Here is a 19,603-nt window from a genome sequence, read left to right on the forward strand (position 1 = left end):
AACATCTCATATTGGGTTAGTAAGCCTTCATCTTCTCTGTGGTTTGATCCTTTTTGCCTCAGCAAGATCATTATATTCTATTTGCCCTTACATGAGTCATTTCCTGGTCTCAAAGCCCTTATTTTAAGTCAAAGACACATAGCTACATATATACTTGATTAAAGTTTATTCCCAGGATGATTTTAAAATTCAATCTTTGAATTTCTGCATTTGAAAAGAGAGAATAGGTGTATTCTTACTTAGCATAACTGAAAACCCCAAACATTATACATAAAGAAACATAAGGAGACTTTGAGCAATTGAAGAGAAGAAGGCAGACTAGCTAAGAATCTTGAAACCCAAAGGACGATGCAGTGATGAGTGTGTGTGTGTTTTCTGTTTACCTCATACATCTCAAACTTTGGGGTTGAAGCTGTAAACCCAGAAGTGTCAGCAGATATGGAAACAAAAATCCCCTACAAAAGCTTGCTGTCTTCAGCCAAAGGACAAGGAAAGGGGCAGACTAGCAAGCAAGAAAACTTTTAGATAATCACTGTTCTAATCTGGCCAAATGCATCACAGAGAAAACGGCGGTCTTATGTCAAATCCAGGCAGCAAAGGCCAAATGAGGATCCTAGATTTCTACTCTTGCTAGTTTATAGAGAGGTACCTAGAACCCTCTCCAGGATGATGTCAGAGAAGAGTGAATAGAAAGCTGTAATTTTAATCCCTACTCAGGGAAATGAATCACCCTTGTTGGGCTTTCATCCCCACCTGGAAATAAAGGGAATCACTCCTCTTACATTCTAGAGGAGAATCAAGACCTTCATCATTGAAAGGACTTTCACCACTGAGGTCAGTGGCAGATGGGAGAACTGTACGAAATATATCTTCATGACCCAGATATTCGTGATGGTGTGATCACTAATCTAGAGCCAGACATCCTGGAATGTGAAGTCAAGTGGGCCTTAGAAAGCATCACTATGAACAAAACAAGTGGAGGTGATGGAATTCCAGCTGAGCTGTTTCAAATCCTGACAGATGATGTTGTGAAAGGGCTGCACTCAATATGCCAGCAAGTTTGGAAAACTCAGCAGTGGCCACAGGACTGGAAAAGGTCAGTTTTCATTCCATTCCAAAGAAAGGCAATGCAAAAGAATGCTAAAACTACTGCACAATTGCACTCATCTCACATGCTAGTAAAGTAACGCTCAAAATTCTCCAAGCCAGGCTTCAGCAATACGTGAACCGTGAACTTCCTGATGTTCAAGCTGGTTTTAGAAAAAGCAGAGGAACAAGAGATCAAATTGCCAACATCTGCTGGATCATGGACAAAGCAAGAGAGTTCCAGAAAAACATCTATTTCTGCTTTATTAACTATGCCAAAGCCTTTGACTGTGTGGATCACAATAAACTGGAAAATTCTGAAAGAGATGGGAATACCCGATCACCTAACCTGCCTCTTGAGAAATCTGCATGCAGGTCAGGAAGCAACAGTTAGAACTGGACATGAAACAACAGACTGGTTCCAAATAGGAAAAGGAGTACGTCAAGGCTGTATATTGTCACCCTGCTTGTTTAACTTCTATGCAGAGTACATCATGAGAAATGCTGGACTGGAAGAAACACAAGCTGGAATCAAGATTGCCAGGAGAAATATCAATAACCTCAGATATGCAGATGACACCACCCTTATGGCAGAAAATGAAGAGGAACTAAAAAGCCTCTTGATGAAAGTGAAAAAGGAGAGTGAAAAAGTTGGCTTAAAGCTGAACATTCAGAAAACGAAGATCATGGCATCCAGTCCCATCACTTCATGGGAAGTAGATGGGGAAACAGTGGAAACAGTGTCAGACTTTCTTCTTTTGGGCTCCCAAATCACTGCAGATGGTGACTGCAGCCATGAAATTAAGATGCTTACTCCTTGGAAGAAAAGTTATGACCAACCTAGATAGTATATTCAAAAGCAGAGACATTGCTTTGCCGACTAAGGTCCGTCTAGTGAAGGCTTTGATTTTTCCTGTGGTCATGTATGGATGTGAGAGTTGGATTATGAAGAAGGCTGAGTACCGAAGAATTGATGCTTTTGAACTGTGGTGTTGGAGAAGACTCTTGAGAGTCCCCTGGACTGCAAGGAGATCCAACCAGTCCATTCTAAAGGAGATCAGTCCTGGGTGTTTTTTGGAAGGAATGATGCTAAAGCTGAAACTCCAGTACTTTGGCCACCTCATGAGAAGAGTTGACTCATTGGAAAAGACTGTGATGCTGGGAGGGATTGAGGGCAGGAGGAGAAGTGGATATCAGAGGATGAGATGGCTGGATGGCATCACTGACTCGATGGACGTGGGTCTGAGTGAACTCTGGTAGTTGGTGATGGACAGGGAGGCCTGGCGTGCTGCAGTTCATGGGGTTGCAAATAGTTGGACACGACTGAGCAACTGAACTGAACTGAACTGATGGTGTCAGTGGAGGCCACATAAGAAGCGATAATAAAGCACACTACTCTTCTGGCATCAACAGGTGTCTAGCTGGGGAGGTAGAACTACCAGACTCATACAACAGTAACAAGGAGCTCCTCTCCATGATAATAGAGTATAAATGGGGAACCTGTACTTCTAACCTCTCCTGGCAGTATCAAAGGGCCACTATCTCCTGTGTATGCAGAGACAGCCAACAAAAACAGGCTTAAATAAGATCCAGAGTCTCATAAGATAATAGCAAAAATGTCCAGGTTTTGACAGAACATCATTCATTGTGCCAAGAAATAGGAACATCTCTAACAGAATAAAAAAGCCAATCAATATATGCCAACATGGAGGCAGTGATGATACTAAAATCATTTGACAAAAATTTCAACCCAGTCTTCATAAAAATGCTTGAACAAGTAATTACAAATACAGTGAAGATAAAAAGTATCAGCAAAGAATCAGAAGATACAAAGTAAAACCAAATGAAAAATTTTAAAACTGAGTAATACAATACCAACCCATCCTCAATAAATAAATAAATAAAAACTCAAAATCTTCAATGAATGGGCCTAACAGCAGAATGATGAGTTCAGAGAAAAGAATCAGTAACCTGGAAGATAAAGCAACAAAAATTACTCAATCTAAGATTACCAAAAAATAATAAATATTTACATCATCAGAGTCCCACAAGGTGAGGAGAAAGAAGATAAAGCTAAAAACAAAAACAAAAAACAATAACTAAAAATTTACCAAATTTGACAAAAAACACAAATGTACAGATTCAAGAAGCAAGAAAATCCAAACAGTATAAACCCAGAAACATTCACACCAAGACATTTCATAGTTTAATTTCTGAAAATTAAAGGTAAATATAAGTCTCTCTCTTTCCGTGAGAATTGAAATCTTATCTATGGTAAAAAAAAAAAAAAAAAAAATTAAACAGCTTTAGGTTTCTTAAAAAAAATCAGTAGCATGGCATTATATGTGTGTGTGTGTATATATATATATATATATATGCTGAAATAAGAGAATTGTTCACCCAGAATTCTACATGCAGTGAACATTCCCATAAAAAATTATGAAATTTTCCAAGGAAGGAAACTTAGACACTTTATCAGCTTCAGATCTACACTAAAAGAATGAGTAGATAAAGCTCTGTATATTAGTTTGGAGGAGGGCATGGCAACCCACTCCAATATTCTTGCCTGGACAGTCCCATGGACAGAGGAGCCTGGTGCGCTACAATCCATAGGGTCACAGGGTTGGACAAGACTGAAACGACTTAGCACACACTCATATCATAACAAAATACCACAACCTAAGTGACTTAAACAACATTTATTTTCTCATAGTTCTGAGGCTTAAAGTGTGAGATCAGATAGCCAGCATTGTCAGTTTCTGGTGATGTTTCTCTTCCTGCTTTGTAGAAGGTGGCTGCCATGTGACTGCTCACATGACCTCTTTTCAGTGGAAAGAGAGAGAGAGAGAGACCAAAAGCCAATTGACAAGTGATTTTTAAATTCTCTGTCTCTTCTTCTAAGCCCACTAATCCTATCATATCAGAGCCCTACTCTTATGGTCTCAATTAATCTTGATTTCCTACGTAGAGGCCCAATCTCCAGACTTAACCACATGCATATGTTTATTCATTCAATGTATGAAATTGGAAAAGTTACATTTCAGTCCGTAGCACTCTAAACAAAAAGAAAATAGCAAAAGAAGGAAACGTGGGATATCAGGAAGGGAGTGCACGCAACAAACAAAAATATGGGTAAGTAAAATGCACTTTACTTCTCCTGAGTTTTCTGAGTCATGATTAATGATTGAGGCAATAATTATAATACAGATCGATTCAGTTGTTCTAAGTGCTTGGGGATATTATAGACAATTAGATTATAAACAGAAAAAAGTGATGTAAAAGGAAATAAGGTTCGATACTTCACTTGAAGTAGTAAATAGTCAACATTAATAGAAGTGGAAAGTTATATAGATATGTACTGGAATACCTAGGGCAACCACAAAAGAGTTAACTGTGGGGCTTATGAACAAATTAGACTTATGATTGTACTGTTTGAACAGAACTTGCTTGTATATAGGGGACTTACAGGGTAAGTTAGGAACACTACATAGTTTAAATATTCTCCCTGAGATTCACTTTTATTTTGGTGAGCAGATCAAGGTGTCCCCAACCCCCAGGTCATGGAACCGGGTAGCACAGCAGGAGGTGGCCTTTATCTGTATTTACAGCTGCTCCTATCTTTAGCATTACTATCTTAGCTCCAGCTCCTTTCAGTGGCATAATAAATGTAATGTGCTTGAATTATCCTGAAACCATCTCCCTCAACCACATCTTTTGAAAAATTGTCTTCCATGAAACTGGTCCCTGGTGTGAATAGACAGCTGCTATAGGTGATTGTTCGAAAAAATAACAAGGAGAGATTAGAAAGCCTTCCTAAGCGATCAATGAAAAAAAAAAATAAAGGAAAATAACAGAATGGGAAACACTAGAGATCACTTCAAGAAAAGTAAAGATAACAGGGGAACATTTCATGCAAAGATGGGCACAATAAAGAACAGAAATTGTATGGACCTAACAGAGGCAGAGGATATTAAGAAGAGGTAGCAAGAACACACAGAAGAACTATACAAAAAAGATTTTCATGATGTAGATAACCACTATGTGTGATCATTCACCTAGAGCCAGACATTTGGGTGTACGAAGTCAAGTGAGCCTTAGGAAGCATCACTACCAACAAAGCTGATGGACATGATGGAATTCCAGCTGAACTATTTCAAATCCTAAAAGATGATGCTGTGAAAGTGTTACACTCAATATGCCAGCAAATTTGGAAAACTCAGCAGTGGCCACAGGACTGGAAAAGGTCAGTCTTCATTCCAATCCCAAAAAAAGGCAACGACAAAGAATGTCTAAACAACTGCACATTTGCACTCATCTCACACACTAGCAAAGTAATGCTCAAAATTCTCCAAGTGAGGCTTCAACAGTACATGAACTGAGAACTTTCAGATATTCAAGATAGATTTTAAAAAGGTAGAAGAACCAGAGTTCAAATTGCCAACATCCACTGGATCATAGATAAAGCAAGAGAATTAAAGAAAAACATCTACTTCTGCTTCATTGACTATGATAAAGCCTTTGACTGTGTGGATCACAACAAACTGTGGAAAATTCTTCAAGAAATGAGAATACCAAACCACCCTACCTGCCTCCTGAGAAACCTGCATGAAGGTCAAGAAGCAACAGTTAGAACTGGACATAGAACAATGAACTGGTTTAAAATTGGGAAAGGAGTACGACAAGGCTGTATATTGTCACCCTGCTTTTTAAACTTATATGCAGAGTACATCATATGAAATGCCAGGCTGGATAAAGCACAAGCTGGAATCAAGATTTCTGGGAGAAAAATAAAAACCTCAGATATGCAGATGACACCACCCTTATGGCCGGAAGCGAAGAGGAACTAAAGACCTTCTTGTTTAAAGTGAAAGAGGAGAGTGAAAAAGCTGGCTTAAAATTCAACATCCAAAATACAAAGATCATGGCATCTGGTCCTATCAGTTCAGTTCAGTTTAGTTCAGTCACTCAGTCCTGTCCGACTCTTTGTGACCCCATGAACTGCAGCATGCCAGGCCTCCCTGTCCATCACCAAATCCCGGAGTTCACTCAGACTCACGTCCACTGAGTCAGTGATGCCATCCAGCCATCTCATCCTCGGTCGTCCCCTTCTCCTCCTGCCCCCAATCCCTCCCAGCATCAGAGTCTTTTCCAATAAGTCAACTCTTCACATGAGGTGGCCAAAGTACTGGAGTTTCAGCTTTAGCATCATTCCTTCCAAAGAAATCCCAGGGTTGATCTCCTTTAGAATGGACTGGTTGGATCTCCTTGCAGTCCAGGGGACTCTCAAGAGTCTTCTCCAACACCACAGTTCAAAAGCATCAATTCCTCGGCACTCAGCCTTCTTCACAGTCCAACTCTCACATCCATACATGACCACAGGAAAAACCATAGCCTTGACTAGACGGACCTTAGTCGGCAAAGTAATGTCTGCTTTTGAATATGCTATCTAGGTTGGTCATAACTTTTCTTCCAAGGAGTAAGTGTCTTTTACTTTCATGGCTGCAGTCACCATCTGCAGTGATTTTGGAGCCCCCCAAAATAAAGTCTGACACTATCACATCATGGCAAATAGATGGGAAAAAAATAGAAACAGTGACAGACTTTATTTTCTTGGGCTCCAAGATCACTGTAGATGGTGACTGTAGCCATGAAATTAAAAAAATATTTTCTCCTTGGAAGAAAAGCTATGACAAACCCAGAGAATATATTCAAAAGCAGAGACATTACTTTACCCACAAAGGTCCATATAATCAAAGATATGTTTTTTCCAGTAGTCATGCTGGACAAAACTCTTGAGAGAGTCCCTTGGACTGCAAGGAGATCAAACCAGTCAGTCCTAAAGGGAATCATTCCTGAATATTCATTGGAAGGATTGATGCTGAAGCTGAAGTTTCAATACTTTGGCCACCTGATGCAATGAGCCAACTCACTGGAAAAGACCCTGACGCTGGGAAAGATTGAAGGCAGGAGGAGAAGGGATGACAGAGGATGAGATGATTGGATGGCATCACTGACTCAATGGACATGAGTTTGAGCCAGCTCTGGGAGATGGTGAACGACAGGGAAGCCTGGTGTGCTGAAATCAATGGGGTCACAAAGAGTTGGACATGACTGAGTGACTGAACTACAACAGAATAGTAATGGAACAAATTTCAAGTTTGTCGTGATTCTTTAGTAATCCATCTAAGCTAAAGCTTATAAATTTCTTCTATGAGTTTTGCATTATCTGCACTGAAACATTTTAAGACATTGGAATGTCTAGAGATCTGGGCTGGGAAGGTGCAGATATAACAAGTAGACTCATCAGTACTGGACATTTTAAGAAATGAGAATTATGTCATACACAGAATCATAACAATGATAGGAAACTCTTCTTTAAACAATAATGGCATCTTTCAGCTTTTGTTCTGTTCTTTCCTTTTGAAAGTCATCTGCCAACCCCATTCCCAAAGCAGTAAAAGTTACACACAGTAAAACACTCAATTAGTATGCCAGAAAGTCAGTCTCCCTCCAAATCCATATTTAGGAGTACTAAATGCATCTCCCTCCTACACATGTTCTGTGGCTTCTCTTACTTGATTTTCAAGGAACAAGTTATATTAACCATAACCTTGTTTATATCTTTGTCCTATTGCTAATCTGGTGTCTGGTTAAGTTTTTCAAAGGTCAAATAAGGCAATAAGTTTTTTGCAGCTTAGATTATCCTATAATCATTTTTTAAATAACATACAGCTGATGTTCAAATATTTCACCCTAAACATGTCTGTCTGCCTTTTTCATCTTTCTTCATTTCTTTCTTTCTTTCTTCTTCTTCTTTTTTTTTTTTAACAGAATAATGCTTTTTAATAACATAGATAAAGGATTTCTGGGTCAGCAGCATAAAAGCAAGCAAAAAAACAAAGAGTCAACAAGATATCTATACCCTGGTTTTACAATTAGCATTTTTGAGCGGATGCAGTGACGCTAAACCAAAGGAAACTAATTAGAGTCTGATATGGTCTGAGAGGCTATATTTTGACAGTATAACTTGGCCTCACTTGGCTTTTTATTTTTTTTTAAGTTGATTTCATTTATTTATTTTTAAATTTATTTACTTTAATTGGAGGCTAATTACTTTACAATATTGTATTGGTTTTGCCATACATCAACATGAATCTGCCATGGGTGTACACGTGTTCCCAATCCTGAACCCCCCCTCCCATCTCCCTCCCCATACCATCCCTCTGGGTCATCCCAGTGCACCAGCCCCAAGCATCCTGTATCCTGCATCAAACCTGGACTAGCGATTCATTTTTTATATGATATTGTACATGTTTCAATGCCATTCTCCCCAAGCATCCCACACTCTCCCTCTCCCAGAGAGGCCAAAAGACTCTTCTATACATCTGTGTCTCTTTTGCTGTCTTGCATACAGGATTATCATTACCATCTTTCTAAATTCCATATATATGTGTTAGTATACTATATCTATGTTTTTCTTTCTGGCTTACTTCACTCTGTATAATCGGCTCCAGTTTCATCCACCTCATTAGAACTGATTCAAATGTATTCTTTTTAATGGCTGAGTAATACTCCATTGTGTATATGTACCACAGCTTTCTTATCCATTCATCTGCTGATGGACATCTAGGTTGCTTCCATGTCCTGGCTATTATAAACAGTGCTGTGATGAACATTGGGGTATATGTGTCTCTTTCAATTCTGGTTTCCTCGGTGTGTATGCCCAGCAGTGGGATTGCTGGGTCATAAGGCAGTTCTATTTCCATTTTTTAAAGGACTCTCCACACGGTTCTCCATAGTGGCTGTACTAGTTTGCTTTCCCACCAACAGTGTAAGAGGGTTCCCTTTTCTCCACACCCTCTCCAGCATTTATTGCTTGTACACTTTTGGATTGCAGCCATTCTGACTGGTGTGAAATGGTACCTCATTGTGGTCTTGATTTGCATTTATCTGATAATGAGTGATGTTGAGCATCTTTTCATGTGTTTGTTAGCCATCTGTATGTCTTCTTTGGAGAAATATCTGTTTAGTTCTTTGACCCATTTTTTTGATTGGGTCATTTATTTTTCTGGAATTGAGCTGCAGGAGTTGCTTTGTATATTTTTGAGGTTAGTTGTTTGTCAGTTGCTTCATTTGCTATACTTTTCTCCCATTGTGAAGGCTGTCTTTTCACCTTGCTTATAGTTTCTTTTGTTGTGCAGAAGCTTTTAATTTTAATTAGGTCCCTATTGTTCATTTTTGCTTTTATTTCCAATATTCTGGGAGATGGGTCATAGAGGATCCTGCTGTGATTTATGTCAGAGAGTGTTTTGCCTATGTTCTCCTCTAAGAGTTTAATAATTTCTGGTCTTACGTTTAGATCTTTAATCCATTTTGAGTTTATTTTTGTGTATGGTATTAGAAAGTGTTCTTCTTCTGCTGCTGATAAGTCGCTTCAGTAGTGTCCGACTCTGTGCGACTCCATAGATGGCAGCCCACCAGGCTCTGCCATCCCTGGGATTCTCCAGGCAAGAACACTGGAGTGGGTTGCCATTTCCTTCTCCAATGCATGAAAGTGAAAAGTGAAAGTGAAGTCGCTCAGTCATGCCTGACTCTTAGCGACCCCATGGATTGCAGCCTACCAGGCTCCTCCATCCATGGGATTTTCCAGGCAAGACTACTGGAGTGGGTTGCCATTGCCTTCTCCGAGAAAATGTTTTACTTTCATTCTTTTACTAGTTTCATTCTTTTACAAGTGGTTGACCAGTTTTCCCAGCACCACTTGTTAAAGAGATTGTCTTTAATCCATTGTATATTCTTGCCTCCTTTGTCAAAGATAAGGTGTCCATAAGTGCGTGGGTTTATCTCTGGGCTTTCTATTTTGTTCCATTGATCTATATTTCTGTCTTTGTGCCAGTACCATACTGTCTTGATGACTGTGGCTTTGTAGTAGAGCCTGAAGTCAGGCAGGTTGATTCCTCCAGTTCCATTCTTCTTTCTCAAGATTGCTTTGGCTATTCCAAGTTTTCTGTATTTCCATACAAATTGTGAAATTATTTGTTCTAGCTCTGTGAAAAATACCGTTGGTAGCTTGATAGGGATTGCATTGAATCTATAGATTGCTTTGGGTTCTATACTCATTTTCAGTATATTGATTCTTCCGATCCATGGACATGGTATATTTCTCCATCTATTAGTGTCCTCTTTGATTTCTTTCACCAGTGTTTTATAGTTTTCTATGTATAGGTCTTTAGTTTCTTTAGGTAGATATATTCCTAAGTATTTTGTTCTTTTTGTTGCAATGGTGAATGTGATTGTTTCCTTAATTTCTCTTTCCATTTTCTCATTATTAGTGCATAGGAATGGAAGGGATTCTTGTGTTTTGATTTTATGTCCTGCAACTTTACTATTTTCATTGATTAGCTCTAGCAATTTATGGTGGAGTCTTTAGGGTTTTCTATGTAGAGGATCATGTTATTTGCAAACAGAGTTTTACTTCTTCTTTTCCAGTTTGGATTCCATTTATTTCTTTTTCTGCTCTGATTGCTGTGGCCAAAACTTCCAAAACTATGTTGAATAGTAGTGGTGAAAGTGGGCACCCTTGTCTTGTTCCTGACTTTAGGGGAAATGCTTTCAATTTTTCACCACTGAGAATAATGTTTGCTGTGGGTTTGTCATATATGGCTTTTACTCTGTTGAGGTATGTTCCTTCTATTCCTGCTTTCTGGAGAGTTTTTATCATAAATGGATGTTGAATTTTGTCAAAGGCTTTCTCTGCATCTATTGAGATAATCATATGGCTTTTATTTTTCAATTTGTTAATGTGGTGTATTACATTGATTGATTTGCAGATATTGAAGAATCCTTGGATCCCTGGGATAAAGCCCACTTGGTCATGGTGTATGATCTTTTTAATGTGTTGCTGGATTCTGATTGCTAGAATTTTGTGAAGGATTTGGCATCTATGTTCATCAGTGATATTGGCCTGTAGTTTTCTTTTTTGTGGCATCTCTGTCAGGTTTTGGTATTAGGGTGATGGTGGCCTCATAGAATGAGTTTGGAAGTTTACCTTCCTCTGCAATTTTCTGGAAGAGTTTGAGTAGGATACATGTTAGCTCTTCTCGAAATTTTTTGTAGAATTCAGCTGTGAAGCCGTCTGGACCTGGGTTTTTGTTTGCTGGAAGATTTCTGATTACAGTTTCAATTTCCGTGTTTGTGATGGGTCTGTTAAGATTTTCTATTTCTTCCTGGTTCAGTTTTGGAAAGTTGTACTTTTCTAAGAATTTGTCCATTTCTTCCATGTTGTCCATTTTATTGGCACATAATTTCTGATAGTAGTCTCTTATGATCCTTTGTATTTCTGTGTTGTCTGTTGTGATCTCCCCATTTTCATTTCTAATTTTATTGATTTGATTTTTCTTCTTTTGTTTCTTGATGAGTCTGGCTAATGGTTTGTCAATTTTATTTATCCTTTCAAAGAACCAGCTTTTGGCTTTGTTGATTTTTGCTATGGTCTCTTTTGTTTCTTTTGCACTTATTTCTGCCCTAATTTTTAAGATTTCTTTCCTTCTACTAACCCTGGGGTTCTTCATTTCTTCCTTTTCTAGTTGCTTTAAGTGTAGAGTTAGGTTATTTAATTGACTTTTTTCTTGTTTCTTGAGGTATGCCTATAGTGCTATGAACTTTCCTCTTAGCACTGCTTTTACAGTGTCCCACAGATTTTGGGTTGTTGTGTTTTCATTTTCATTCATTTCTATGCATATTTTGATTTCTTTTTTGATTTCTTCTGTGATTTGTTGGTTATTCAGCAGTATGTTGTTCAACCTTCATATGTTGGAATTTTTAATAGTTTTTCTCCTGTAATTGAGATCTAATCTTAATGCATTATGGTCAGAAAAGATGCTTGGAATGATTTTAATTTATTTGAATTTACCAAGGCTAGATTTATGTCACAGGATGTGATCTATCCTGGAGTAGGTTCCGTGTGCGGTTGAGAAAAAAGTGAAATTCATTGTTTTGAGGGTGAGATGAGCTACAGATATCAATTAGGTCTAACTGGTTTATTGTATCATTTAAAGTTTGTGTTTCTTTGTTAAGTTTCTGTTTAGTTGACCTATCCATAGATGTGAGTGGGTTATTAAAGTCTCCCACTATTATTGTGTTATCATTAATTTCCCCTCTCATACTTGTTAGCATTTGTCTTACATATTGCTGTGCTCCTATGTTGAGTGCGTATATGTTTATAATTGTTATATCTTCTTCTTGGATTGATCCTTTGATCATTATGTAGTGTCCTTCTTAGTCTCTCTCACAGCCTTTGTTTTAAAGTCTATTTTATCGGATATGAGTATTGCTACTCCGGCTTTCTTTTGGTCTTTATTTGCATGGAATATCTTTTTCCAGCCCTTCACTTTCAGTCTGTATGTGTTCCTTGTTTTGAGGTGGGTCTCTTGTAGACAACATATATAGGGGTCTTGTTTTTGTATCCATTCAGCCAGTCTTTGTCTTTTGGTTGGGGCATCCAATCCACTTACGTTTATGGCAATTATTGATAAGTATGATCCTGTTGCCATTTACTTTATTGTTTTGGGTTATGGTTTATACACCCTTTTTGTGTTTCCTGTCTAAAGAAGATCCTTTAGCATTTGTTGGAGAGCTGGTTTGATGGTGCTGAATTCTCTCAGCTTTTGCTTGTCTGTAAAGCTTTTGATTTCTTCTTCATATTTGAATGAGATCCTTGCTGGGTACAGTATTCTGGGCTGTAGGTTATTTTCTTTCATCACTTTAAGTATGTCCTTCCATTCCCTCCTGGCCTGAAGAGTTTCTACTGAAAGATCAGCTGTTATCCTTATGGGAATCCCCTTGTGTGTTATTTGTTATTTTTCCCTTGCTGCTTTTAATGTTTGTTCTTTGTGTTTGATCTTTGTTAATTTGATTAAGATGTGTCTTGGGTTGTTTTGTCTTGGTGTTATCCTGTTTGGGACTCTCTGGGTTCCTTGGACTTGGATCATCATTTCCTTCCCCATTTTAGGGAAGTTTCCAACTATTATCTCCTCAAGTATTTTCTCATGGTCTTTCTTTTTGTCTTCTTCTTCTGGGACTCCTATGATTTGAATGTTGGAGAGTTTCATATTGTCCTGGAGGTCTCTGTTATTGTCCTCATTTCTTTTAATTTATTTTTCTTTCTTCCTCTCTGATTCATTTATTTCTACCATTCTATCTTCCACTTCACTAATCCTATCTTCTGCCTCCGTTATTCTACTATTTGTTTCCTCTTGAGTGTTTTTGATCTCATTTATTGCATTATTCATTATATATTGACTCTTTTTTATTTCTTCTAGGTCCTTGTTAAACCTTTCTTGCATCTTCTTAATCCTTGTCTCCAGGCTATTTATCTGTGATTCCATTTTGATTTCAAGATTTTTGGATCATTTTCACTATCATTATTTGGAATTCTTTATCAGTTAGATTCCCTATCTCTTCCTCTTTTATTTGGTTTGGTGGGCATTTCTCCTGTTCCTCTACCTGCTGAGTATTCCTCTGTCTCTTCATCTTGTTTATATTGCTGAGTTTGGGGTGTCCTTTCTGTATTCTGGCAGTTCGTGGATTTCTCTTTATTGTGGAGCTTCCTCACTGTGGGTGGGGTTGTACCAGTGAGTTGTCAAGGTTTCTTGGTTAAGGAAGTTTGTGTCGGTGTTCTGGTGGGTGAAGCTGGATTTCTTCTCTCTGGAGCACAATGGAGTGTCCAGTAATGAGTTATGAGATGTCAGTGGTTTTGGAGTAACTTTGGGCAGCCTGTATATTGAAGCTCAGGGCTGTGTTCCTGTGTTGCTGGAGAATTTGCATGGTATGTCTTGCTCTGGAACTCGTTGGCCCTTGGGTGGTGCTTGGTTTCAGTGTAGGTATGGAGGCATTTGATAAGCTCCTATCAATTAATGTTCCCTGGAGTCAGGAGTTCTCTGATGTTCTCAGGATTTGGACTTAAGCCTCCTGCTCCTGGTTTTCAGTCTTATTTTTACAGTAGTCTCAAGACTTTTCCTTCTATACAGCACCATTGATAAAACATCTAGGTTAAAGATGAAAAGTTTCTCCACAATGAGGGATACCCAGAGAGGTTCACAGAGTTACTTGGAGAAGAGAAGAGGGAGAAGGGAGTTAGAGATGACCCAAATGAGATGAGGTGGAATCAAAAGAGGAGATAGCAAGCTAGCCAGTAATCACTTCCTTATGTTCTCTCCACAGTCTGGACTGCTCAGAGATGTTCACAGAGTTATACAGAGAAGAGAAGAGGGAGGAAGGAGACAGAGGTGGCCAGGAGGGTAAAAGGGGGAAATGAAAAAGAGAGAGACAGATCCAGCCAGTAATCAGTTCCCTAAGTGTTCTCCACTGTCTGGAACACACAGAGATTCACAGAGTTGGGTAGAGAAGAGAAGGGGAAGGGAGGAGACAGAGGCGACCTGGTGGAGAAAAAGGAGAGTCCAAAGGAGGAGAGAGCAGTCAAGCCAGTAATCTCACTCCCAAGTAAAAATGGGTACTGAAGATTGGGTTTTTAAAGGTTCAAAATTGATAACAAATACCAAAAAGCAATTAAAAATCTAGAGTAGAGGTTGGATTTTCAAATATACAATAGTAAAGAAAATAAGAAGAAGAAAAAACAAAGTCACAAAAATTATGAAAAATATATATATAAAGTTTGCTTTAAAAAATAAAGTCTTTTTTTGGAAAAGTAATAGTAGGTTATAAAAATGAAAATTAAAGGAGTAATAGAGGACTTAAAATTTAAATAAGAGAAAAAAAAGAATGATCATAAAAATAGTAAAGATATGTCTAGGACTTTCTCTGGTATTGTGAGCAGTGTGGGGTCAGTTCATTTTCGGATAGTTCCTTGGTCTGGCTTATATTTCTCAAGGTCTATAGGCCCCTTCCCAGAGAAGGCAATGGCACCCCACTCCAGTACTCTTGCCTGGAAAATCACATGGACGACGGTACCTGGTAGGCTGCAGTCCATGAGGTCATGAAGAGTCGGACACGACTGAGCAACATCCCTTTCATTTTTCACTTTCATGCATTGGAGAAGGAAGTGGCAACCCACTCCAGTGTTCTTGCCTGGAGAATCCCAGGGATGGCAGAGCCTGGTGGGCTGCCGACTATGGGGTCATACAGAGTTGGACATGACTGAAGCACCTTAGCAGCAGCAGCAGCAGCATAGGCCCCTTCCTATGTAGTCAGTACTAACTACAGGGTTTTAATCTATTGCACCTGTCACTTCCAAGGCAGTTCCCTCTGTTTTAGGTTTTTCTGTTTGCTGGTCTCTTCAATGTCTGATTTCCACCCTGACACAAGGGGGGCCATGGTGGACACTTTTTTCAGGCTCACTTGTTCAGTCGTGCTGTGGGGAGGGAGGGACGCTGCAAACAAATAACACTGGCTTGTGCTTGCAGTGCCTCAGCCACACTGGGCCTGCCCCCTTTGATGGTGCCTGTGCCCTCCCTGCCCACATAGCTCAGGCTCTAGGTTGCTCTGCTGGGAATTGTCCGAGGCCGGCCCTGGGCTATATGCACCTCCTAGGTCTAAGCTGCTCAGGTCCAGGCACTCAGGTAGTCCTCAGAGGCACAGACTCCATTGGGCCTGAGTTTTGTGCCCTTCCCAGGTCTGAGCAGCTCAGGTGATGAGGTGTTTGGTGAGCGCAGTCGCTGCGACTTATTGCCTCTCCTATCCCTACCACTTGGTTTTCTGGGTGTACAACCGGTGCACCTTCTTAGGTGGATGTTGACTGTCCAGAACCCCAAGAAGTCTTAGTTAGCAAAGAAGCCTGCTTGCAGTTTGGTAGATAATGTCTCTTTGTGATTGCCCCCTTCCGGCTCTGGCTGCCTGTCATCAGAGGGGGATGGTCTGCAGCTGGCTAGTTCTGTTCAGTCCTTTGTTCTGTGTGAGGTCCTGGCGGTGTCTTAGGTTAGGGCTTTTCGCATGGTAGCTATCCCACAATCTAGTTTGCTAGCCCAAGTTAGTTCGCTCTGATTACACTCGGGGCATTCGGCCCGATCCTTACTCTAAGAAATGCAGCCCGCGCCTCCCTGCCCAGCCCCCGCTTGCTAGTGGCTTATGCAGGCATCTGCGCTGCTTCTCCGCTGGGGGAGTTACCGTTGGGCTCATAATCTGTGGGTTTAATTATTTATTTATTTTTCCTCCCTGTTATGTTGCCCTCTGTACTTCCAAGGCTCTCCACAGACTCGGCAGTGAGAGTGTTTCCTGGTGTTTGGAAACCTCTGTTTTTAAGACTGCCTTCCTGGGACAGAGCTCCATCCCTACCTCTTTTGTTTCTTTTTTTGTCTTTTATATTTTTTCCTACCTCCTTTCAAAGACAATGGGCTGCTTTTCTGGGTGCCTGATGTCCTTTGCCGGCATTCAGAAGTTGTTTTGTGGAATTTACTCAGCGTCTAAATGTTCTTTTGATGAATTTGTGAGGGAGAATGGTCTTCCTGACCTATTCCTCCACCATCTTAGCCACTCCCCTCCTTCATTTCTATAAAATAGTAGGGGACTGGTTTTTTAAACAAATTGTGTCTACCTAAGTGTGTGTGTACACACATAGTTTTCCCATGGGAGAATTTTTATTTGTTAAAGGAGACCGATTTTTGCTTTCTTTCTACATAACCACACCTTATATTGTCTAATAATTATATAAGATTTCAAAATGTTTTCTTTTGGAAAAAGTGATGTAATTATACCATTTGTCATTGTTTAACGTTTAGGTCAATGCCCAGGACACAATGTATCCTGAAAATTAAGTCATGTTGTTATTGTTAGATTAGCAGTATAATCTTCCAAAGCTTTATTTCTGCTTTAAGTGGGGAGTAAAGGTAATTCTGTTTTTGAAAGAAAAATATTTTCCCATTTTTCAAAAGTGTCCTTAACTCTCAAGGGTAATTTATTTATATATTTTATTACTGCTTGATATGACATTTTAATGCCAATTTACAACTGCTTTTGATGTAACAGTAATTGCTACATCTTAAGTAAAAAATCATTTATTTATTACACTTTTTTTTCTGTTTTAGTATCTTTTCTTCTTTTATATCTTTCCATTGCAGACTGATAAAAGACAGTAACTCCATTCCCCTATAAAAGAGCATACTGAATATATTAAAAAAAAATCTTCAGATAAAATATTTTGTTAACCTTGGAGGAATTCTTCCTGAGAGTAAATTTTAGAGATTGTTCTGCAGGAGAGGGCAAACAAATTGTTCTTAGATATGTGTCATTTAGAATAAAAAATTGATATATCTGAAAATACAGTCATATTTTTGACTGAGAAAATCTCTAAAAGATGTCATATATTTCCCCAATTCATATAAGAAGCATTTATTATAACCATTTATTTGATGTTACTGTAAAGAGCAACACATTGAATATAGCATCACATCCTGAACTTTAGCTTATGCAATAAATCATCTGTTTTCATGTTAACCTGCTTTGAAGAGCCATGAATTTTGCAAACACTCTCTGCAAGTATATTTCAGGACATGCCGATTTTGTATCCAATCAGAGTTTTCAAAGAATGAAATACAAAATGGAGATGAAATTTGATTGTAGATGAGATACAGTTATCAGAATACTACAGTTTTACTTATATCTGGAAAGTCCTCAAGAAACCAGAGTGCCAAGAATTTCCTGGCAATCCAGTGGCTAGGACTCCATGCTCTCACTACACATGACCTAGGTTTGATCCCCGGTCAGAATATTAAAATCCCACAAGCTGGGTAGCATGGTCATAAAATTAAAAACAAAGAAACAAAGCAAATAAAAAACAAAAGGAAAGAAACCAGAGTGCCTGAAAAACTCTTCCCTTAGGGGAAGAGTTAAATGTAACCATAATAAAATGTTTTAGTCTATTCAGGCTGCTATAACAAAAATTCAATAAACTGGGTGGTTTACACAGCAAGCAAGTATTTCTCATAGATCTGAAGCTGGAAAGTCCAAGATATAGAGGATGGAAGATTTAGTGTCTGGTGAGTATGTACTTCTTGATTCATAGACTGTCAAATTCATTCTATGTCCTCACATGGCTGAGGGCAAAGGAGCTCTCTGGGGTCTCTTTCATACAGGCACTAATCCTGTTCATAAGGGTTCCACCCTTATAACATAACCACCTCCCAAAGGCTCCACCTGCTAATATTATCACATTAGGCATTAGTATTTAATATGTTAATTATGGGGAAATACAAACATTTAGTCTTTATCACAGCAGATAAAGTTTCACTTTGTATATAATAATTACTTTTGATACCTGTAATCATCTGATTTGTATTTTAATATTCAGAAAATAGCTATATAACAATCAAAAGTATTATTGTATCTAAGATATCACAGAATCTAAGTCTCTTCATTTATAATACATGGAAACTATTCCAGTCATACATATGAATTTTCATCTTCACCTTGAAAAGAACAATCTCCCAAATATGCATCATATACCATAGTTCATTACATATGCTTTCCTTCTTAAAATAATATTTACAAATACTTTTTAAAACATTCTGCTTTTCCCTAAATAAATAACACCCCCAAATGATATAGGGTTTCCCAGGTGGTGCTAGTGGTAAAGAACCTACCTGCCAATGCAGAAAATGTAAGAGATGCTGGTTCTATCCCTGGGTGACTCCTGAAGGAGGGCACAGGAACCCACTTCAGTATTCTTGCTTAGAGAATCCCATGGAAAGAGGAATCTGGTGGGCACTGGTCCATAGGGTTGCAAAGAGTCAGACACAACTGAAACAGCTTAGCCTAGCTAAATGATGCAACTATAATTTGAAAGATGGCACTAAACTGTAGTCACAAATGCATACAAAATGGCACAAGTGGTTTAAATACAATACAGTTTTATTTCTAGCTCATAGAGTAACTCAAGGTGACTCTTTTCCACAGAGGGATTCAGGGTACCAGGTTCCTTCTGGATTGTGGTTCTACCTTATATTACATTGTCATCCTCTGATACAGAGGAACTGGAATGTTCAGGAGGAAAATAAATGTATTAAATCCTTTACCTGGAAGAGATTCTTATCATTTTTGTTCATATTACTTTAGTGAAAACTAATCACATATCCACATGTAGCTGTAAGCAGGGCAAGTAAATTTGCTTCTTCGCTAGGTAGCTGCTTCCCAGCTACACGTAGAGTCATACTTGTAGGAAACAGGGCTTCTCTGGTGGCTCAGATGGTAAAGAATCTGCCTGCCATGCAGGAGAATCGAGTTCAGTCCCTGGGCTGGGAAAATCCCCTGGAGAAGGAAATGGCTACCCACTCCAGTATTCTCGCCTGGGAAATTCTACAGACAGAGGAGCCTGGAAGCTACAGTCCATGGGGTTTCAAAAGAGTTGGACACAACTTAGCAAGTAAACAACAGCCCATTTATCAGATTTATCCTTAATTCTTTGGGTGGGAGATGGGTACCTTTCTTCCCAACCAAAGAATACACCCAACTTCTGATTAAGTTACTGTATCCAGCTCAAAAATCCCATCTCTGTGTAATATACAGTCCT

The sequence above is a fragment of the Budorcas taxicolor genome, chromosome 1 (assembly GCF_023091745.1).
Source record: "Budorcas taxicolor isolate Tak-1 chromosome 1, Takin1.1, whole genome shotgun sequence".
Lineage (NCBI taxonomy): Eukaryota > Metazoa > Chordata > Mammalia > Artiodactyla > Bovidae > Budorcas > Budorcas taxicolor.